The 24,667-nt window shown below is 36.0% G+C and overlaps 1 pseudogene across 1 annotated transcript; it reads left to right on the forward strand.

Annotated features, from left to right (window-relative positions):
• Positions 1-23,042: 23,042 nt before the first annotated feature.
• LOC118022412 lies at positions 23,043-24,377 on the forward strand (annotated as a pseudogene). Its single transcript, XR_004682489.1, has one exon. The product of XR_004682489.1 is annotated as a periphilin-1-like (transcript).
• Positions 24,378-24,667: the final 290 nt, after the last annotated feature.

Raw genomic sequence — 24,667 nt, forward strand, 5'->3', positions numbered from 1 at the left:
TAGATTTTATTTATTTGAGAGAGACAGAGATAGTGAGATAGAGAGCACAAGTGGGGAGGAGAGGGAGAAGCAGGCTCCCCACAGAGCAGGGGGCCCGATGCGGGACTCGATCCCAGGACCCTGGGATCATGACCTGAGCCGAAGGCAGACGCTTAACCAACTGAGCCACCCAGGCGCCCCAAAATGATTATTTTCTCATAGTTTTTATGTGTTGGGAACCCAGATGTGACTTAGCTGGTAGCTCTGTGTCAAGGTACAGTAGTCTTCCCTTATCTGCAGTTTTACTTTCCAAGGCTTCAGTTACCCAGGGTCTAGAAGCAGATGATCCTCCTTCGGACCACTGTCAGAAGGTCAATAGTAGCCTAACACTACACCACAATGCCTAGATGATTTACCTCATTTCATTTCATTACATAGGCATTTTATCATTTCACATCATCGTAAGAAAGATAAATATTGTATAAGACATTTTGAGAGAGAGATCCCACATTCACATAACTTTCATTATAGTATATTGTTGCAATTTCTCTACTTTATTAGTTACTGTTGTTAAACTCTTACTGTACCTAATTTATAAATTAAACTTTATCACAGGTATGCATGTATGTATAGTAAGAACATAGTATACACAGGATTTGGTACTATCTGCTGTTTCAGGCATCCACTGAGGGTTATGGGATGTATCTCCCACAGATAAGGAGAGACTACTGTATCTTGAAGTGTGCAATGAAAACATCAGTTAGGGCTGTGGTCCCATCAGATGACTTTATTGAAGGAATATGTGTTTCCAATCTCATTTGCCTGGTGGTTCAGAGGACTTAGTTTAGATATTTTCAAAATATCTCAGTCTAAACTGAGGAGCACCTGTTTATCCTGGAACAGAGCCAGAGAGTCACTGCAGTATTCCACGCACCCAAACAATAAACACTTGTGTATTTAGTCTTGAAGTTAGTGACCTTATGCCAAGGGAAAGTGAGCTTGGCAAAAATTTGTTATTGTCTAGTAGAATCCTGATATCTTTTTAAGATGATTATGCAGTTATTCTGTTAGGAAATTCTTAAGTAGATAAGTGTCTATTCGCTCAGTCATATATCCTTTAACTTAACTGACTTTATTTAGCATTTTATTAGTAGGACTTAACAATGAAAATAGAAGCCACTCTAGGTATTCTGGGTGGGAAGGTATTTAATACTGGAAATTATATAGGCTTTCAAACCACTGGTAACATGGGAGAACAAAGTTTAAGACAGTTTTCAGGAAATTCCAAATTATAGTGATGACAAGGTAACCATCACTAATAATATTAGTCACTTACAGCTCTGAAGTGGAGAATCCTCAGGAGAATACTTCAAGCCACAGATGAAAATTCGTATTTGCTATCTCTCAAAGCCCATATATTCTATTCTAACAGCAGCATAGTAGCATTGCCTTTCTTTTATGTCCCCCAAATTTTGCCCAATTGCCTCCACAAATATAATGTAACTCAAGCTCAATATCTAAAGGGTCCTGATATTATAGTTTCTAGACTTCACCTCCTTGAAATACAAGGAATAGCTTAGAAGAGTGGGGATGGTATTGAGTATCAATCAGTGATATCCAAGAGTCCACCCTTGATTACCTCGGCACCTTTATACATCCTTCTATAGAAAGCCAAAAACCGGAGCTCCTGGGTGGCTCAGTCAGTTTAGCATCTGCCTTCAGCTCAGGTCATGATCTCAGTGTCCTTGGATTGATCCCCACATCGGGCTCCCTACTCAGTGGGGAGCCTCTTCTCCCTCTCTCTCTGGCCCTCCCTGCTGCTTGTGTTTTCTCACTCTCTCTCAAATAGATAAATAAATAAATAAAATCTTTAAAAAAAAGCCAAAAACCCAAACCCAAACAAACAAAAAATGCTGGAGTAGAGATTTGAAGTTTAGAAAAGACATAAAATAAGTAGATGATATAAAGATTATATGTCATCTAAGGAGTTTTATACAATGACATTCAAATTCTGATTAAATGAAATGGAATTTTATACTCTGTTTCCTTCTTATTAAGATAAATTTAAAAGTTAAAGTTTAACATCCCATTGGCCTGGCTCTTTGATTCCAGATCTGTGGGTTCTAGATTTCCAGAAAATATACTGGGACAACACCCTGAATTCACAAAGTATTGTCTCCTAGATGATGCCAACCTGTATTTATTTATTTATTTATTATTATTTTTTTAAGATTTTATTTATTTATTTGAGAGAGAATGAGAGAGAGCACATGAGAGGGGGGAGGGTCAGAGGGAGAAGCAGACTCCCTGCTGAGCAGGGAGCCCGATGCGGGACTCGATCCAGGGACTCCAGGATCATGACCTGAGCCGAAGGCAGTAGCTTAACCGACTGAGCCACCCAGGCGTCTGCCAACCTTTATCTAAATAAGCCATTACTTTGTTCTACAAGGTCATATATTTCTGTATGTTAAGGTTCATATTAAGGCTGGAGAATATCATACTTATTATTCCCACTGCCTAACATTTATCACTGTGATGTGATTTCCTTATTCAGAAGCATTGCTGCATGTAATACTATAATAATGTACAGTAAGTCGAACATACACATCTGGAAGAGACCTGATTGGCATAGGAATAAAATATAAGTTCAGAATGTGTTAACTTAATTGAGGACAAATTACTACCTTTTGCTTTCTGGCAGGAATCTAGTATAGTTTACTTATCATTAGGCACCTGGCTAGTTCCACTAAAGTATGGCCATACTGGAAGCTGAGATAAACTGGGCATTTGGCAGTGCCCAAGTCAACCTTGGTGAAGCAAAGACCTTATTATGGAGTCCATGTATGTTTTTTGTCCTTATCTGTAGTCACTTAGTTTGAGAGAACAAATGATCATGCAATGAGGAGCCAAGGAAAAGTAGGTTGACTGAAATATACAGAAAAGTTATGAATAATAAACAGCCTTCTCTGTAGTAAGGCCCCTTTGGTAAGCATTCCTATGGGACACACATATTAACTGGACCTATTCTGAAAGGTCAATTCACTGTGTTTTTTTATATTTTTATTATCAATCTTCTTGTCTGTCCTTTCAAGTCCTTGGTTATCTGAATAACTGTTGGTTCCTTGCATCCAACCATCTCTATTTCCATGAAAAGTAGAAAACAAGATCTTCCAATATCTTTTCACTTTGAAGATTTACTTTGTTAATGTCCCTTATAATCATTCCCAAATGGAATAGTATGGTAATAGACCATTTTCAATATATGCCACCTATCAACCAGAACTTTCTGTAAAAGAGGCTTTTTTTTACTGATGGCCTAAAGTTTTTGCAGACATATATGTACATGTCGAGACAGGTACTGCACTGGGTCCATAGTTGAACCACAGGGCCAATCAAGAAATTTCTATCCTGAAATTTACTTGTGTCTGAAGTAACTATTCAAGCTAGACATCAGATATGTCAATTCTAGTTAATCGAGTAGTCCCTGTTATTTAGGACTCTGTGGCTAGATGTATCTGAAGCCACTTGATTCATTCTGGGCAGCTCTGGTCACATGATCAAATGTCACCTAAGAGTCATAATTCACCCTCTATCATATCCTGGTAGAAATCCAAAAAGCAGATTTGTCAAAGATATTACTTTCTTTTTTTAATTTTATTTTATTACTTATTTATTTATTTATTTATTTATTTATTTATTTATTTATTTATTTATTTTGAGAGAGAGAGAAAGGGAGCAAGTATGAATGAGGGAGGGGCAGAGGGAGGCAGAGAGAGAGAATCAAGCAGGATCCATGCCAAGCACAGAGCCCAACATGGGGCTCAATCTCACCACCCTGAGATCATGACCTGAGCCAAAATCAAGAGCCCAAGCCTTAACCAACTGGTCCACCCAAGCACCCCAAAGATGTTACTTTTTATTTTTATTTATTTATTTATTTTATTTATTTTTTTTAAAAGATTTTATTTATTTATTTGAGAGAGAGACTGAGATAGAGTGAGCATGAGAGGGGGGAGGATCAGAGGGAGAAGCAGACCCCCCGCTGAGCAAGGAGCCCGATATGGGACTCGATCCTGGGACTCCAGGATCATGACCTGAGCCGAAGGCAGCCGCTTAACCAACTGAGCCACCCAGGCGCCCAAGATGTTACTTTTTAAAGATGGAATGGCTGTGCTTCAAAAGCTGGTGTCATTTTCTATGATCTTCTAATGCAGGCTGCCATCATTATTGTTAAGCATCCCAGCTGACCACAGATACTTCAAGCACACAGTAACACTGGGGAACATAGGCAATTTGCAGAACTACTTATTCCTCAGTGCAGATACCAGCTGCATAGCCATTTCTTTCTTTGCATCTCCATAAAATTTGGTAAATTTTGAACCAAAAAGTAAATCAAGTCAGAGCGGAATTAGTAGGATATGTTAGGGTCCATAATAAAGACCATGTTAATAATAATAGAGGAAATGAGACTCAAATGAGAATTGTTAACATGAAGAATAGCTTGGGTTAGTGACTGATTATGTTAGGAAAGACAAAGGAGTTGAGACGGTGCCTAGATTTCATGTTTTAGCAATTGGTTTAGTAAAGGTACCCTTAACAAAAATATGGAATGGGGTAGAGTCTCTGGAAAAGGGAAGAAAATGAGAAGAATTAAAATTTTTAACAGGCTTATTTTGAGGTGAGGCCTGTTAGATATGAAAGGCTGAAGCAGAAAATAGAAGCTTGAGCTACTGATTTAGTAGTCATAATATTTGGCTATTGGTAATAAAATCCACTGAGGTTAGTAATGTATCCTTTAAAACTGAAATATAGAGCTGTTGATGCACAACTATCATTTAGCAACCTAGATGTTCTTGGCAGTTTATTGGCCAATCTTTCTGTTATTGATATTATTAATTCCCCAATTGTGTTAAAGCACAGTCGCTTAAATATTTAATATGTTTAAAGATTTTGTGGATCAGGGATTTGGGGAAAGCTCATATGAGCAGCTCTTGCTTAGGGTCTCTCATGCAGTTTCAATCATCTGTTGGCTGGCACTCTGGTTATCTGAAGGTCTGACTGTGTTGATGTTGAGGATGGCTCACTCACATGGTTGCTGGCTGGAGCTCAACCGTAGAGTTGACCAGAGTGCCTTCTCATCTCGATGTAATGTCTTCTTCACAGGATTATGGCCTCAGGGTAGTTGGAATTCTTACAAATAGCTGAAGATTTCAAGTGTGATTGTACCAACACAAAGCAGAGGTCCAGCTAATTGCCTTAAAAACCTAGACTCAGACTTAATGTAGTTTCCCTTCTACTGCATTTTGCAGGTAAGAATAAGTCATGACTTTCACCACAGATGTAAGAAAAGATGACATAGACTCCTGTTTCAATGGGAGGAAAATCAAGATTTTTTTTAGATATGTTTAAAACTGCCAAGTTTCCTTGCTAATGGGTTACCTCTTAGCTCCCTTGTGTTAGTTTCCTATAACTGTTGTTAACAGATTACCACAAACACAGTGACTTACAAAAACACAGATTTATTACATTACTGTTCTGGAGGTCAGAAGTTTGAAATGGGATCTTATGTGGCTTTAATCAAAGTATGCTTTCCTTCCAGAAGCTCTAAGAGGAGAATTTGTTTCTTGCTTTCTCTAGCCTGTAGAAGCTGCCCACATTCCTTGGCTCCTGGCCATATCACCCTGACCTCTGTATCCATGTATCACCTGTATCACATGTTTTTTTGGACTCTAATCCTCCTATCTCCTTTTTATAAGGACCCTTGTGATTACATTAGGCACACTAGATAACCCAGGATAATCTCTCCATCTCAATATCTTTAACTTAATCATATCTCTACAGCCCCATTACCATGTAAAGTAACAGGACTTAGAAAGTGGATATCACTGTGGCCCATCATTTGGCCTATCACACCCCTTGATGAAAACTAGAATGCTTACAATGTCTTGATGCAACAGTTTGCATGTAAACAGGACAGATATATGAATATTGATCAGTTGGTCACCTCAGTCTACTAGGATCTATAGTTTCAAAATGTATTAATATTGATTTTTTAAGATATTTATTTGAGAGAGAGAAAGAGAGAAAAAGAGAGAGAGCGCACACGTGTGTGAGCAGGGGGAGGGGCAGAGGGAGAAAGAGAAGCAGACTCCCTGCTGAGTAGGGAGCCTGATTTGGGGCTCAATCCCAGGATCCTGAGCCAAAAGCAGAGGCTTAACCGACTAGTCACCCAAGTGCCCCTCAAAATGTATTAATATTCATAAGAGCATGTCAAGATAATTTTGCTCAAGTCTATCATTTTATAAGTTATAAAGCTAAGTTTTCATGAGATTAAATAATGTATTCCAGCCAACAATGGAAAAAACATAACTAGAACCTGATCTGCCTTGTTCCTAGCCTATTGCTTATTTAATTACACCACCTGTCCTGCAAGTTAGCAGAAAGTCATAGTCTTGGTGACATTGAGTTCCAAGAAAAGCAGTGAAAAAGCATTCAGAAAGAATGAATCAGGGCTTAATAGAAAATCTAAACAGACCAATAATGAGTAAAGAGATTAAATAAGTAATCAGAACCCACCTCACACAGAAACCCTAGAACCAGATGGCTTTACTGGTGAATTCTCCCAAACATGTAAAGAATTAGCAACAACCCTTCTCAAACTCTTCTAAAAAAATTGAAAAGGAGGGAACATTTCCAAACTTATTTTATGAGAATAACATGGCCCTGCTATCCAAGCCAGATAAGGATACTATCAGAAAAGGAAACTTTGGACCAAAGACCTTGATGAACATAGATGTAAAAATTTTCAACAAAATATTAGCAAACTGAATTTCAAGAACTCATTTAAAGAATTATACACCATGACCAAATGGGATTTACCCCTGTGATACAAGGGTGGTTCAACATATGAAAAGTAATAAATGCATACGACACATTAAAAGAATGAAAGATAAAAATCACATGATTTTTGCAACAGATGTAGAAAATCACTTGATAAAATACATCTTTTCATGACAAAAACCTTCAACAGATTTGGTATAAAAGGAACATACCTCAACATAATAAAAGCCACATGTGACACACTCACAGGTAATGTTATATTCAACAGTAAAAATTGAAAAGAATATTCCTTTAAGATCAGAAAAAAGACAAGGGTGCCCACTCTCACCACTCTTATTCAATATAGCACTCAAAGTCCTAGCCAGAGCAATTAGGCAAGACAAAGAAATAAAAAGGCATCTAAATCTGAAAGGAAGAAGTAAAATTGCTGTTATTTGTAGGTGATATGATCTTATCCAGAAAATCCCAAAGAGTTCCCAAAATGCTATTGTAACTAATGAATTCAGTAAAGTTGAATGATATAAAATCAACATATGGAAATAGTTGCATTTCTATACTCTAATAACAAAACATCTCAAAAAGAAATAAAAATTATCCCATTCATAATAGCATCAAAAACAATAAAATAAATAGGAATATATTTAACTAAGGAAGTAAAAGATCTGTATAATAAAATCTGTAAAACTTTGATGAAAGAAATGGAAGCCATGAACAAATGGAAAGACATCCTCTCTTCATGAATCAGAAGAATATTATTAAAATGTTTATACTTCCTAAAGCCATTTACAGATTTAATGTAATCCCTATCAAAATCCCAATGGCACTCTCCACAGAAACAGAATAAAAAGCAATCCTAAAAGTTGTATGGAACCACAAGAGATTCCAAATAGCCAAAACAATCCTGAGAAAGATAAACAAAGCTGGAAACAGCACACTTCCTGATTTTAAACTATACTACAAAGCTATAGTAACTAAAACAGTATGGTACTGGCATTAAAATAGACACATAGACCAACAGAACAAAACAGAGAGCCCAGAATCAAATTCCTGCATTTATGGTCACCTAGTATTCAACAAGAGAACCAAAACACCCAATGGGAAAAAGACATTTTCTTCAATAAACAGTGTTGGGAAAACTGGATAAACATATAGCAAAATGAAATTGGACATTTGTCTTACATCACTCACAAAAATTAACCAGAAGTGGATCAAAAACTTAAACGTAAGACCTGAAAACATAAAACTCCTAGAAGAAAATACAGAGAAGAAAGTCTTTGGCATTGATTTTGGCATTGGATATGACACCAAAAGCTCAAACAACAAAAACAAAAATCAGTAAGTGAGACTAGATCGTATTTAAAAGCTTCTGCATAACAAAAGAAACAATAAAATGAAAAAAAAAAAACAAACTTACAGAATGAGAGAACATTTTTGCAAACCATACTGGATGAGGGATTAATATCCAAAATATGTAACTCATACAACTCGATATCAGCAACAAAAACAATCAAATTTTTAAAATGGGCAGAGAAACTAAGTAAATATTTCTCCAAAGAGACATCTAAATGACCAACAGGTACACACAAAAAAATGCTTAACATCACTAATCATCAGAGAAATGCAAATCAAAACCAAAATGAGATAACAGGTATCTCATACCTGTTAGAATGCCTATCATCAAGAAGATATAACAAGTGCTGGCAAAGATATGGAGAAAAAGGAACACTTGTACACTGTTGGTAGGAATGTAAATAGGTTCAGCCACTACAGAAAACAATAAGAGTTTCCTCTGAAAAGTAAAAATAGGTCTACCATATGATCCAGCAATTCCACTTGGATGTAGCCAAAGGAAATGGAAACAGGATATCAAAAATACATCTGTACCATTATTCACAATAGCCAAGATACAGAAACAACCTAAGTGTCTTCCAAAAAATGCATAAAAATATGTAATATACATATGCATATATATATTACATATGTGATATAAATACACATATGCACACACATATACAATGGAATATTATTCACCCACAATCAAGAAGGACATCCTGCCATTTGTGATACCATGGTTAGACCTTGAGGATATAATGCTAAATGAGACAAGTCAGACAGAGAGACACAAATACTGTAATAATATCACTTATATGTGAAATCTTAAAAAAAAGCAAGCTAGTAAAAACAAAAAGTAAAATGGTAGTTACCAAAGGATGGGGGTGAGAGGTTAGGACAGTTTGTTGTTGTTGTTGTTGTTGTTGTTGTTTTTAAGGACTTAAAATGAATAGTAAATAAGCTCCAGAGAACTAAGGCGCAGTATCATTAATACAGATTAAAATACTGTAGTAGCATCCTCAAACATGATAGAGTAGGCAGTTAGCTAGATATGAGCGTGGGATGGGACTGTTCCATTGTTGAAAAAGACAGAAACCACCAACCACCTCCAGAATGCAAGCAGCTGGGAACCCCATCCCACCCCCCAAGGAATATGCTGGTATTCTTCCCTATAACCGCTGTCCTAAAGTAACCTCTAGCTTCATTATAATACATTTACTTCGCGGTTTTGACCTCCTTTGGGAGGATGGCTGCCATGACAGTTCCAACACCGACCACATAGGGCTAACATCTCCTCCTCCCAACCGGTAGGCAGAGTCCCTCAGAAGATTGGAGGCAGCCTCGGTCAGAGCGCCATAATCCTTGCAATTATCAACAACCATACAACCCTGACCCCCGGTGAAGTTGCCACCGCTGCCCGCGCTTCTGAGAGTATACTCCTTTGTCCATATTAAATTCCTGCTTGCTTCAGAGTTTGGCCCCTAATTCTTTCTCGGTGGAACTCAAGAACTCGGGCCAGGGAACAGGACTATCTGCTAACAAACATGCTTAGAGCGCACATCTTAATTATTTTAAGCACTAAAGAGAAATGATAATTATGTGACACCATAGAGGTGCTAATTATCACTGCAATGGCAATATTACAATATATAAATAAATGTATCAAATCACAATGTTGTTAAACCTTAAATTTTTACAATGTATGTCAAATATATGTCATTTATTTGTTTATTTTTAAATTTAAAAAAATACAGAAAAATCATTTAGACTCGAGCCTTTTTTTATGCTAACTGCATCAGGATGAGAGACTGCCATAAACAGGATGTTCACCATAATGGTGCAGCTAAAAAGAAAATCACTGGCCTAAATTGGGGTCACTTAGGCCGAGTTATTGATTTGGGGCTTAATACCTAACCTAATTGCACTTCATAGCTCCCCCAGAAACGAGGTCTTAACTGGTCAGTCAGGAATTTTCTGATAAGCACCGATGAGGTAATCTGTCACATGGGCCCCCTCCATCCCCCTAAGCAAGATAAAGTAATCTGCATAAAACTTCCTGCCCTTCTCCCTAGGGGAAGCTGACCTTCCTGAAACAATTCTGTCTTCCTTTTGCTAATAACTTCTTGTCCCACCCTCCTCTCTATAAAAACTTTCCATTTTGTGCAACTCCTTGGAGTTAACAAGATAGGATTCTGTCCCAATTCATGAATCATTTAATAAAGCCAGTTAGATCTTCAAATTTATTTGGTTGCATTTTGTTTTTTCAACAGTACCAAAATTAAAACTAATCACCCATACCTACTGTCCACCTTTAAACCAAGCTAACTACTTTATCATTTTATTTGTTTCTATCCCCTGTGGACTTGTTATTTATTTTCAGTCTTTAACAGCATATATACATAATTTTATTTTCCATTTGGACTAAACCTCAGTGCTAGAACTGGATATATCTTTTCACTTTAACCTGTACTTATTCCTAAAGAACTGAAGTATTTGCTGAAGCTGCAGAATTCAGTAATACCATATTTTTTTTTAAAGTTAGTTTACTGAGTAAACATGGAGGTACATATTTTTTTCTTTCTTAAGAGACTCCTTTATTCATTTATGTTTCTAATAATTCAAAATAATTTTCTATGTTTGTGACAGATGGTTTAGGGACACCAATCATATTTCTGCAGTATCAAGCCACAGAATTTAAGTCCCAGTTCAACAGCCCACAGAGTGAACTATAAGGTGGTTCTTCAACCTCCTAAGGTTGTTGTCAGCATGACTGCACATTATACTGGAAAAATTGGTTTGTAAGTTGAAAAAATGTTACACAAGGACCAGATATTATTTCTATTCACCCATCCCTTGCCTTTCTTCCAATGCAGCTATTTTTCCTATAAATCAATAAAGCACCACATTTATCTCTCAGTCTAGAGAGCACCTTCAGGGATGCTGTTAGTGTATGTTTTTTAAACACCAGAAAAAGGATTAAGTCACACAGAAGAAAGAGTGTGGCTCAAGAACTGAATTTATCCATGTTAAGAACAATGTTTTGAAGGGCATCATAGAGCAATGGTACATCAGAGACTCTAGGCCTGCTTTTTGTCTGCAGGGTAGAAGCAATGTTTGCATATCATTACCTTTAGCTATGCTCTGCTCTCTTTGTCCTGTCCTCTCACAGTGTCCTTATGCTGGTTTTATCCTGAGAAAACTGCTGAAATTGTTAAATATACAGATTGTTGCATTCCCCTTCTGGAGATTCTGGTGGAGTGGAATCTATATTATTGATCTTCCCCAGATGACTCCAATGCAGCCAATAGATGAGAAACAGGGTCCCATTATAGTCACCGTAGACTCTGGTCTTAGTAGAGTCATAAAAATAGACCTAAATTTTATTTACAACTCAATTTATGGATTTAGGTCACTTATGAGACCTAGTTCTCTTCATGCAATTCCTATACTACTTTATGAAATTTGCTGAAGTACTTTGTCTCCCTAAGGGACCTGACTCGAAAAACATCATTACAACTGCTTCCCCCCTCCAAATTTTCTCTCTTCAAAACCCTTTTTATCTTAGACCCGTCGTGTGTAAAGCTCTTATTTACTAAATGTTTCCTTTGTGTTACAGTAAATGAAAGTTGAATTTTGAGAAAGTATTTTCTTTTCAAGAAATAATTTTTTTTCAACATATATTTTATGTTTTGCTAGAGTTTCCTCAGCTACACCATGGACAATGTGCTCAGTGTTTACTATATTCTGTTGTGTTCATATGGAATTGGCTTTCATTCAGTGTTAGAAGATACATACAAATGACCTCATCATTGATTTGGGAGAAAAGGTCAAGGAATATATCCTTTATTTAATCCTTTAGTGTTTTGCACAGAACTTGTGCGTTTTACATAACACCGACTCAGGGAGGAATAAGCCCATTGTAACGTTTCCAGTATTAGATCTTGCAGTCCTTCTCAGGGGCAGTCATTATTGCCAGTCTCATCTTACAATGGAGAAACCTGGCTCAAAAGTGATTTTCAGGAAAAGCTCACACAAAATCCTAACCCACCACTTCTCTTAACGATTTTGCCTACAGTGAGTATCCTGTTTGGGGATGCAGGTGTTGGAGCTAATAGACCTGTGCCTCTTTTTCTTCCTTTTCTTTCTTTACTTTTCTTTTCCATGAGCCCAGGAAACTCATTTGCAAATACATGTATCCACATTCTCCCATCTAGAAAGGAAATGATGATATAAATGGGATATTCTTAACTGAGTTAGGGAAGATTAGGTCTTTAAGCATCTAATTTTTCTTAAATATCCTTTCAGGGACACACACACCATCTCCATCTTTTCCGCAGCTTTATTCTTCAGTGGTGCCCAAAACGACTACTACAAATACATAGGCTATGTGGTATTTAGGACACAAATCTGTGTAAGAAGGGACTTTTGTGTATTTAGTAAGTTGTTGCCTTTGCTTACACAAGAATTAATTAAAGGTGTACCACTAATAGCTAATTGGGTCACTAGGTCATAACTTAGGAATAGAAAAAATCTAACTTGTTTAAAATACAGTTAAGACATTATTCATAAAAGAATGAATAAGAAATATGTAATTTGAAATAGGTTGAGTCACAGCTTAAAATCAATTAAGAACAGTTAAATACTTATAGATTACACTGATTCTCTGGACTGTCAATTAAAACACCAACAAATCAACCGAAAACTGGATCTTACATTTTCCTGAATAAAAACAAACAGTTCTAATATTCAAATATTTCCATTTAAATAACTACAAATAAAAGCATTACCCAAACATTTAATAATATAGAGAGTAGAGCTGCCTACCTGGACTAAATTAATCTCTACTGTATGTTATGACCTTTCCTATAACTTTTTTATTATGTGATTGTCCCTAGTGATATTTTTCTGATGTGCCTATACCTTTCAAACCGCAGAGGGGGAAAAAAGAAGAAGAAGAAGAAGAAGAACCTAAAGGAAAAGGTCACAGCCCTGCACGATGTGCAGCTCCAGTTTCAAGGGAATATGAAATTCGGATACTGAGTAGCTCTGGATCGCTTCCATGAAGCTGTCAGGAGAAAGCAGCAGCCTTTAATGATCACAGGCCTCTATGTTCAATTGAGTGTGACTGGATGAAGCAAGAATTCAAACTGCGTCTCAGTGGCGAATTGTCTGCTGATTGAGATGTAGCTCAGTGAGAGGAAAATGCTCCCAAGGGACTGTGATTCTATTGAGAAAGCAGGAGCAAAACCTGATTTCAGGCTTGGGAGTGCACTTCAATTTAGGTGCAGTGTAGGATTCTAATCCAGGAAATAAGCAAAGAATGGGTTGAAATTTTTAAAGTGCTTTCCTTTTTTTGTTTATTAGATATTCCAAATATTGCTGAGGAACTATTTTTTATTTCACAAAACCTCAACAAAAAGTAATTTTCAGTTCAGTAAATCATGACATCTTTATCAACTTCTTATCCTCTACTTACACCTAGATTTCCAAATAGTATATATTACTTAAGTCAAAATAGATCAATTTGTATTAAAATAAAAGCAGGCCAAAAAGTATAATAGTATCCACCTTATTTTTTGTGCACATTATTATTTATATGTAATAAAACTACATTTTATCACACAACCTAAGGACTGGGCTATAAAAGGCTATGAAGAAAATTTTAGCAGAAAGGTATAGAGGTCAGGTGATCCAACCCATCCATTTCACAGATGAACAAACTGAAAACCTATAGTACACTCTACCTGGCACATTAACAAATCCAACATACTTCTCTCTCTTTCTATATTTAATAAGAACTTTCAAGTTTTAATAATGAATAATTTTGTAATTATATGATAAAAGTTCTTTCCTTCTTTTAGTGTGAAAGCTCAGTGAAAATTTCTCTGATTTCTCAAATCATATTTCCCTGCTTCTTCATATTCACTGTATAGAGAGCATGGCTATATCATGGGTCTTAAATTTATATTTGTTCTGTTAAGGTACTAGAAAAAACAAACATAAAATCTCATAATTCCAATTTCAAATTATCACTAAGGAATCTTGCTAGAGCGCCTAGATTCAGTATTCATCAAATCCTGCTAAAGGATTGGACTACATCGTATAAAAATTATTACCAGCTTTCCAAACTTGAAGCTACAAAAGCAGAGCGGTGGGTTATAATGAATTCAAAACGTACACAAAAAGGAAATAGAAATTTCCTCTTCAACTGGATAAGTTCCTTGTGATTATACTTCTTTGTGGACAAAGCTGCCATTTTTTTTTAATCACACCTAGACATAAGCACAATGATTTGCATATAGAAGTCACTCAATAGCAAATTTAGTATTCTAAATTTTGATAAGTAATAGATATTATGATTTAAAAAAATTTAACTTCACTTTTATTACTTCCTTGTCAAGGTCAATGTCATTATCTTTACTGACATATAAATTAAAAACAAACTTTTATAGATCTGTGAAAAAATCTACGTATATTTGTGGATAACTATATAAAGTCAGTGTAAGTGTTGAATCACTATATTGTACACCTGAAACTAATATTGTACTCTGTTCATTTAAAAAAATGTGTATATATATGTACGTGTGTATATATATCAAAAAAATCAGCATGTAGGAATGTATGTATAAAATAAAAAAGAGCATACAGATAAAGACATAGATGAAAAATCAGTAGATGTGAAGTGCATACAATTTTTGGTGTTCAATGCAGATGGAGGACATATAAAAAAAATGTCTTTAAGCCTACAACAGATCCTTCTTCACAATATTTACTTATGTAATTTCTAGTGTTATTCTAAAAGTGATCACAACGCTAATTTAGGAGAGAAATAAATTTTAAAACATCTGGTGTTCTTTTTACATGGAATATATTTTGCACTTATAGAAATATATTGCTAAGAAGGTACTTCTACTCAAGACTTAGTAGGGGATGAAATTCATAGATGACAAAAATTGGTTAAAAACAAATTCCCCAAGAGTACCTTTCCTGCATCATTGCTTAAGCCTTTTTAATGAAAAACTATGAATTTAAATTAGAAAGTTTAATAGATGCAAATCAAGAAAACGAAAATTAAAAATGCAGGTTAGAAGAACATTGTTACAAAGGTGCTAAAATAGCAAGGTGATTAAAAAGTTTCTCGGCATTCCACTATGGGTAAAGAGTTATTCAATTATTCACAAATACCCATATGGCAATGTATATTTTAATAAGATTTAAATACCTAATGGCTGTCTTTGGATATATCATGGTACAATACCTAGTTAAAATTCCTTTAAACCCAATAAAACTCCAAATTGTATTAATTGTCTGTGATAGTCAATGTATTTGAAAAATGGAATGATTAAGCACTCATTCTCAGATTGTAAATATACCAAAAAAAAACCCCACCAAAAAACAAAATTGCACAATTAACATTTCTTATTATTTAAAATTATTCATTTTTCCATTCCTTGTCTCCAATTCAGGTGATTATATTAGCATTTTTTAAATTCCAGAATTAAGAACCCCAAATTTATTTCTACATTAGTTTAAATCTTAGTTTGGAGTTTTAAGAGAGTCATAAAATTTTATCACATAGATCGAGAAAAATCAATATGTGAGGCACAAGCACCAAGAGTGACATATTGTTACATAACTAACAAATTTGTTTCAGTTCCTAATGATGTGAACCAGAAATTTCATTAGTGACTTTTAATTCCCAGTTATAATTCAGCTATGTGCATGAACATCCTAAGTCTTAATCTTCACATAAAAGTCACTATGTGAGGTAGATCCCTGCTTTGAGTATAAAATTATTATCTTTAACATGGAAATCTAATATTTATCATTAACAGTCAATCATTAAGCAGATAAATAAGTATTTCATAAGGGAAAATTCAGTGTTTTCAAAAAGATGAAATTATAACTGACTTATTTTATAGCTAGACATAATTATTAGGAGAAATATTAAAAATATTTATATTGAAGAGTGTTTATGTATGATAACTTTGGGGCCAGAATGATCGTTTTATCATAAGTATAGCACTAGCTCAAAAAAAAATAATAATAACTCAAAAAACCTTATAAATGGTTTGCCTGGGAATGGAAGACATTAGGAATTAAGGCTGGGACTAGAATGCAGAATCACTCGTAAGTAGGACCTGATAAAGTACAAATTCCCAGTATCTTTCAATATTTCATTGTGTCTACCATCCCCTGGTTTCCTCCTAAGGTTGTTGTTGTTGTTTGTACTTTTTTGTCTTTAATACTTTTGAGACATACATAAAATGCACAAATTTTAAGTGTACACATCTATACATTTTTACATGTGAACACACCCATGTATTTATCATCAAGATCAAGATGTAGACTATTTCCAGAAGTTTCCTTCATTTCCCTTCACCTTGAACCCTCAACTTTTCCTTATTCTGAGGTGACTACAATTTTGACTTCTTTCACTCACTTTGTTGGTTTTACCTGTTTTTGAATATTTTTATAAATATGAACTTATAAAGAATACTACTTTGTCTGACATTTTTTGTTCAACATTATGTCTATGAAATTTAGCCATGTTACTGTGTGCACTTTTTTTTTTTTACGTTTAAAAATTGCATATATGTCAAGGTTTTCTCTTCCTTTTGGGAGATATTATTATTTGTCACATCATCTCATGGATTCAAAACCTCTGGAGATGACACATTTGAAAACTGCAGATTAAAATATTAACAGAAGGATACTGGCTACAGTTTGTGACCTGATTTCTAAGTCAAGGGCCAAGAGTGTCAGGTCTAAAACTGGAGAAGAGATTTTATCCCCAGTATGAAGAACTCTCAGAACAAGACATACGGCATTAGCCAAATTACCTAATATCACAATTTCTTCATTTTTCCCAAATCTGCCAAAATTAAAAATTAGAAGAGTCTGTAGGAATATAACAATAATAGTCTTTTAAAATGGCACATGTACTACTTCAAGAGGCTAATGTCATATCTTGGGTTACTCTCTTTTGAATTACCATCTGTCCAATCTCACTACCTCCAGTGAGAAGTTCTATGGACTAACTGATACTATATATGATCCCAGTTGATGTAGGAACCATAGCATTTAAGATTCTCCCCACTTTCCATGAATTTTGTAAAGCCTGATATGAAGATCTTGACTATCAAAAGAAAGCTATCCAATATTCCTTTGAATGGTTAAGGTTTTAGATAGTGAGTAGAGACTCAGTTTTTTTCTCTTTCCAGAATCAATCTCTTTTACCACTTCCTACATGGTAAGAGTCTGTTCATTCATATAGCCCATTTAGCAGTGTTTCTTATGACACAGGCTGTGCCTCCTGCACAGTCCTTCCCTGCTCTGTGCTCCACTCAAAGCGGGTAGCCTTTCATACCACTCAGTCACAGAGGACCAGGGAATGTTCCTACATGTGGAATATGCGGAATTTAGGACAATAGCCAAACTATGGAAAGAGCCTAGATGTCCATTAACAGATGAATGGATAAAGAATAGTGGTATATATATACAATGGAATATTATGCAGCCATCAAAAAACAAAATCTTGCCATTTGCAATGACCTGGATGGAACTAGAGGGTATCATGTTAAGCAAAATAAGTCAATCAGAGAAAGACATGTATCATATGACCTTACTGATATGAGGTATTCTTAATCTCAGGAAACAAACTGAGGGTTGCTGGAGTGGTGGGGGTGGGAGGGATGGGGTGGCTGGGTGATAGACATTGGGGAGGGTATGTGCTATGGTGAGCGCTATGAATTGTGTAAGACTGATGAATCACAGACCTGTACCTCTGAAACAAATAATACATTATATGTTAAAAAAAAAAAAAAAAAAAGATAGTAGGAAGGGAAAAATGAAGGGGGGGAAATCGGATGGGTAGACAAACCATGAGAGACTATGGACTCTGAGAAACAAACTGAGGGTTTTGGAGGGGAGGGGGGTGGGGGGATGGGTTAGCCTGGTGATGGGTATTAAAGAGGGCACATATTGAATGGAGCACTGGGTGTTATACACAAAGAATGAATCATGGAACACACATCAAAAACTAATGATGTAATGAATGGTGACTAACATAACATAATAAAGTTAAATTAAATTTTTTAAAAAAAGAACCCAAAGAGATTCTACATGTAATGTTCATCCTTTTCATGCTAGGAGATTCAAAGTATAATAATTACCTTTAACTTTAGAGGGCATATCTAATATTGCCCTGGGCACTGGATTCCTGGACTCCTAAAATTTATGCATGTGTCTAGACCTATAGAGTTTATCTTTCACCTCTGCAGCACACGTGTCTTACTAATGCTTCAAGTTGCTGGCTACCTCTTGTTCATCCGGACTGTCAGCATAATGTCATTAATGTAATGGATTAGTGTAATACTTTGCAGGATGTCTAGATACCCCATATTTTCTTAGACTCTATTATGTTAGAAGGTGGGAGAGTTAATATAGACTGGGACAATAACTGTAGATGTTTATCTATTTTTTTTCCTTTCCATGTAAATTTGAAGTATTTCTTATCCTCTTTGCTAATTGGGATAGAAAATAATTTATCCACCAAATCACTGGCTCTTATAACTTACCTGTGTTATACAAGATTGCTACAGGAAGAAAATACTGCAACTGGTATCACAGGTGCAATTGGGGCTACTATTTGCTTGAGCTCATAGTAATCAAAAGTCATGCTGGTGAATGTTTTTACAACTGTCACTTTGTATTGGGGTCTATCTATGCTTCACCTGCATCATTGATAGTCTTCATTGCAGCCAGGCAATGAATAATCCAGTTCTAAAACCTCATCTTAACCATGTTATTGCTGGTGGGTTGTCTAGAAGCAAGTGCTGAGACAGATTTCAGTGCATGGTGATAAGGATCAGTACCTGTGGAAAGAAGGCGAAATAAAAGAAGGAAGCTAAAGTATAATGTAGACGTGAAAAAAAACTTTGGTCAACCTGGTAGAGAGTTCTAGAACAATTACTGCCACACAGATTGTTCCATAACAGGTAGAAGGGGCTGTGCCTAGCTCAAACATAAGATATAGACTTTTCTGGGAAGGGTGTAACTTTGGACAAAGTGGTTCTTTACTGAGGAAATCTCCAAAGGAGGTGTCCACTGAATGTACTTCTTACTACCAGGCAACAAGTCCTTCCTTGAAGAGAGCTCTGGGTGGTGCATCTCTGTGCCTACCACAGATGATAATATCTGTTCTATGATACCTTCCCAACATCATGCTCATGGACTCCGAGATCACCTGATGAGTGTTCAAATCAATTTCCAAAAACAAAAAAATCCCACCAAGCTTAACTGAATCCATTTGTTCAACTCCACTGTTACAAGGAGTTAAGCTCCATGTTCAGTTCATGGAAATATTTGTTAAAAGAATTGTATTTGTTAAAAGAATGCCTAGTAACCAGCAAAGACAGGGTCCTTTGTGGGCAAAATAACTTTTTCTAATGTGATGTTGCTTGGGAGGGCCTAAATATTAAGGTCCGTGTCTTCAGTGTAATTTCTGGAAAAAGTTCACTCTGACCTCCCTGAATTGAGAGGTCTAAGTTTGGAGGGAAATTTGACAAAGTCTTCATCTGAGGGAATGGATGAGAGTGTGTCCATTTCACTGGTGGTACCAAGAAACTGATTTCCTTGTATTAAGGGCATTTCACTGTATTTCTAATAAGATGACTTTCCAGAAAGTAAAATTTGTTATGTTCTGGCTTTTAAATGGTGAAATATAAATAAATTTCATAATTTATCTGAAATATATATATATATATATACACACAGTATGTATTACAGTACAAAAAGAGAAATATCTTTACCCATGTCCATGGACCACATCCTCATCAACTTTTACATTTTCATATACTCTCAGGAAATACATGATTTTTAGGCATTAAAACATCCAGTCCTGTGTAAAGTAAAAAACAAAAAAATAGAAACAAAAACAAAAAGCCCTACACTCTCAAATATCCCTCTTCCTTAACTTGGTCTTCCTTCCCCCTGGGAAGCCTGTAGGTATCAAGGCACATGATCCCTTTCTTCTCTATATCTCCTGTAGTAATCTGGGATGGCTGAACTGCCATTTGTTGTAAAAAATGCCCCTTCTAATTGACGTTTACAACCTATACCTTGGTTTCTTATCTAAATATACATGTCAACATTGTTCTGCTGATATCAACCTGCCCCTGGGAACAAGGATCTCTTGTGTGGGGTTCTTTTCAAAATAGCTCATAGTTGATCCTATTTTGCAGGGTCTATGTCTGGTTCCCTAAATCCTTAAGCATCCTTTCTTGATCTTTAGTCCCAAAACAGATGATTTCAAAAGTGAGTCAGAAATCATTCCCTGAACTATTCCATCTCCAATGCACACATGCCAAAGTCCACGAATACTTATCTTGAACTTTCCTTCACATAGTTTAAAGTTATATAGGTTTATCTCCAAAAGCACAATAGGCAGACAATTCCTCTGAAATAAATCCATGCTCTGCAGTCTCTACAACTTTCAAACAAATCTCATTTATGTTCTGAGTTGGATAATAAACTAAGGGTCACAAACCAGTTTCAAAATATTTTATCCAGTATGATTTAGGGGATGTAGTTCTCATTTTACCTTTCCACAGGAACCCACTGGGATCTCTGCCCAAACTTGTAACAACAGAAAAATTCTCATTTAACATATTTGCATATACAGACTATCTTTTCCCAGCCATGGAGATTCAACATAATCCTTATATTGTTCTTCTACGGAAGAGGAAAAGTCAAGTCAAGAGAAGAGAATGGCCTAGCATTTCACAAAGGGAAAATGTCAAAAGAATTAAATTCCAAAATAGATTACATATAAATACTTCAATGGTTCTATGTCTCTTGTACAAATATCTAAATGTAGCATGCCTACTATATACCACATAATTTGTTCTATCTGACTCCACGCTATCCTTGAAAATGTGGTCCAATAAATACCTCCATTTATTGGATGAGGAAACTAAGGATTGATTTGTTAAAGTTTCATTGCAAGAAAATGGTGGATCACGTTTCAAATTCAAGTCTCTCAGAGTCCAGAGACCAAGCTTTTCCAAGGACATTTTTCTAGTCAGTATTTATTTATGATTGGCAATAAAGAGAGAAGTTAAAGACCCTGCTTAATCTGCTTACATTCACTTATAGATCTGGGTTATGAGAGTCAATTTTTAGTTTTAATGTAACTCCTGTCATGCCAGTAACAAATTTTCACCCAGGCATTGGTTTATCTTTAAACAATGTGATGTGTTTGCACTGAAAAAAAATATTATCCAAGATTGAAATGGGTAAATTTAAGAAGATTCTTTGGGTGATAAGACAAATCTCAATATGAATGACTCCACAATGTAGGTATTAAATGATAGTTTGTATATATTCTAATTGGTTGAACTTAATATATATTTGCATATATATGACATGTATCAATGTATATTATAGAACAGATATAGACATTATGTGTATATATGCATATTTACATAGAAGGAGAATAGAGGGAGAGAGAAAGAAGACACACATATATATATAAAAGATTCAGGGGCACCTGGGTAGCTCATTCAGTTGAGTGACTGACTCCTGATTTTGGCTCAGGTCATGATCTCATGGGTTGTGAAATCAAGCCCCATGTGGGGCTCCATGGTTAGCAAGGAGTCTGCTTGGGATCCTCTGCCTCTCCCTCTCCCCCTGCTCCTCCCCACATTTGTGCCTACTCTCTCTCTCTAAAGTAAATAAGAATAAAATCTTTAAAAAAAAAAAAACATGCATTTGCACAAGAAAGCAGAACACAAAACTGACAATAGGCAACATGACTTAAATTGGTAAAATGAACAGGAAAGAGGTGTTTATTTAGACCACCTCTAAGTAGCTAGTGATTCTAGCCACAATAAATATGTTTTAGGGACCTACTATATAACGGGTGAATAAAATAGAGCCATTCTTTGTCTTAATGGAGCTTATACTTCATTGGATTCAACAGCTAAACAAGTTATGAAAGTATGTTAGTTTGGGTACATGGTGGCTGCCTCCTCAATACTTACCACTTAAGTTATGTCAGTAATTAAAGATAGTTAGCAAACCCTCTGTTTCAAACAATTGTAATTACACTTGCCTAATACTTTCCAGAATATTTAGCAATTTACTTTGTATTGCTTCTTCTATGAAGAGCCAATCTTGGGTTAGAAAGGATATTCCCTCAGTAGGCAAATAATTCCTTAAGATGAATCCACAAAATGAACATTTAGTGACTACGGCTATGAAATTGATCAACTAATACAACTTAACACTTGTAGAAGCCAAATTGTCTTAGAAATTTAGACTAGTGAATGTTTTGCCTGTTAAGAACTCTTGGACTGCATATCATAGTTATGAAACTTAAATATCTGCTTATCATTTGGATGAGGTCATACCATTCACATCTTTGGAATATCTTAGTCAAACTTTGGTTTGAAATTGAGCATGAGGAGAAGCTGAATGAGAAAAAGTTATAGTATTTCAGCCTGGACCTAATAAGAACCTAAATATTTTCTGTTATGGTCCTAAACAAGCTCAAAATGACCAAGAAGCCAGGTCACTGCTGCTGCTGCAGCTGCTACCAGTTGAAGAACCCCATATTGGCAAGACTGATTGACAAGGCAAGTCCATTGCATCAGCGCACCAGCCAGAATGGGCCCACAGAGGACTTGGCTTGCCTAATGACAGGCTGGAGAAGTTTTGATATATAATATGTAGGTGCATTATGTCCATGGGGACATTGACCAATGGAAGGCCGGTTTTAGCAGGGAGCTTTAGGATAAATTCTTCTCCCTTCCTTATCTAGAAAGGGCTCTTTTAAGAAATGGCATTCCACTTGGTCTCCGTAAAGATGTACAGGGAATCATTTATGGGGTCTCCCCGCAGCCCAGAGTCGGAGATTGTTGAAAACTTTAAATTTGATTCCTGAAAGGACTCAATGGCTTACAGAAGGGATGAAATGTGGTCTGAAGGACGATACGACTATGAAAGACTTCCAAGAGAACGAGTACCTCCTCAAAATCACCCCAGTGATGGCTACCATAGAGTAGTTAATATTGTGCCAAAGAAACCATCACTGCTAGACAGACCTGGTGAAGGAAGCTACAATAGATATTACAGTCATGTTGATTACCAAGAATATGACAAGGGCCACAGTTTTTCTCATGATCGAAGAAGTGGTCCACCTCACAGAGGAGATGAATCTGGCTATAGGTGGACAAGAGATGATCATTCTGCAAGTCGACAGCCTGAGTACAGGGACATGAGAGATGGCTTTAGAAGAAAAAGTTTCTATTCTTCCCATTACATGAGAAACCGGTCTCCTCATAAAAGAGATACTCCTTTTTTTCAGATAATTACCTGTAGGTCGAATGGATTCTCCACACAGCAGGTCTGGCTCGTGTCAGTAGCAAAAGCTACTCTCCAGAAAGAAGCAAAATGTACTCTTTCCATCAAGCTCAACATAGAAAGTCCGTCTGTGCTGGTGCCTCCTACAAACGGCAGAATGAAGGAAATCCAGAAAGAGGTAAAGAGAGACCTGTTCAGTCTTTGAAAACATAAAGAGACACCTCACCCTCATGTTCTTCAGCAGTTCCTCCATCAAAGATGTTAGACAAACCCAGTAGGCTAACTAAAAAGGAACGCTGAGGTTGCAAGCAAGTGCGCTGCTGAAAAGCTAGGGAAGGCAGATGAGTGTAACTTACCTGAAATTGAGTATGAGACAGGATCCACAGCACCATTGTTTATTGAGCAGGGAGAGGAACCTGAGTCAAATGCAACAGATGGCATAGAATTATTTGAAGACAGTCAACTAAGCAGTTTCTCTAAAGCAGTAGCATCAAAACCGAAAGAGATTGGACAGGTTTACCGACAAGACTGTGAAACTTTTGGGATGGTTGTGAAAATGCTGATTGAAAAAGATCCTTCATTAGAAAAGTCTATACAGTTTGCATTGAGAAAGAATTTACATGAAATAGGTGAGAGGTGTGTTGAAGAACTCAAGCATTTCATTGCAGAGTATGACACCTCTAGTCAAGATTTTGGAGAGCCTTTTTAGAAAATTACTTGCTCAGGCAACAAAAATGTTTCTAGGGTTTTGTTTTTTGTTTTTTTCCTGGATTGTGTAAATCCTTAATATATGGAATTTTTGTGATGAAGAGAAATACTTTGATAGTCGACTACATTTCCAATGTCAAGTAAACATCTAATATAGTCTAAGATATTTTAATTAATCAAAATTTACACTCCAGAAAGGCTAGATACTTCTTGTATTGCTGTCACCTATTTACAAATAAATAAAAGTACAGTAAAGTGAAATAAAATAAAGGAAAAGAGCAGGCATAATGCTGAGTTACGTCTTTACCTAAACCATAAACTCTACCACCAAAGCAAAAGTACAAGGAATTATACCCCTTCTTTCCATATTCTTCTCAGTTTATAGGCAGTACTAAAGTTGATCTCTTTCTCATTTTTTTTAAAGATTTTATTTATTTATTTG

This window comes from Mirounga leonina, unplaced genomic scaffold (assembly GCF_011800145.1).
Source record: "Mirounga leonina isolate KUSES-001 unplaced genomic scaffold, KU_Mleo_1.0 Mir_176, whole genome shotgun sequence".
Taxonomy (NCBI): domain Eukaryota; kingdom Metazoa; phylum Chordata; class Mammalia; order Carnivora; family Phocidae; genus Mirounga; species Mirounga leonina.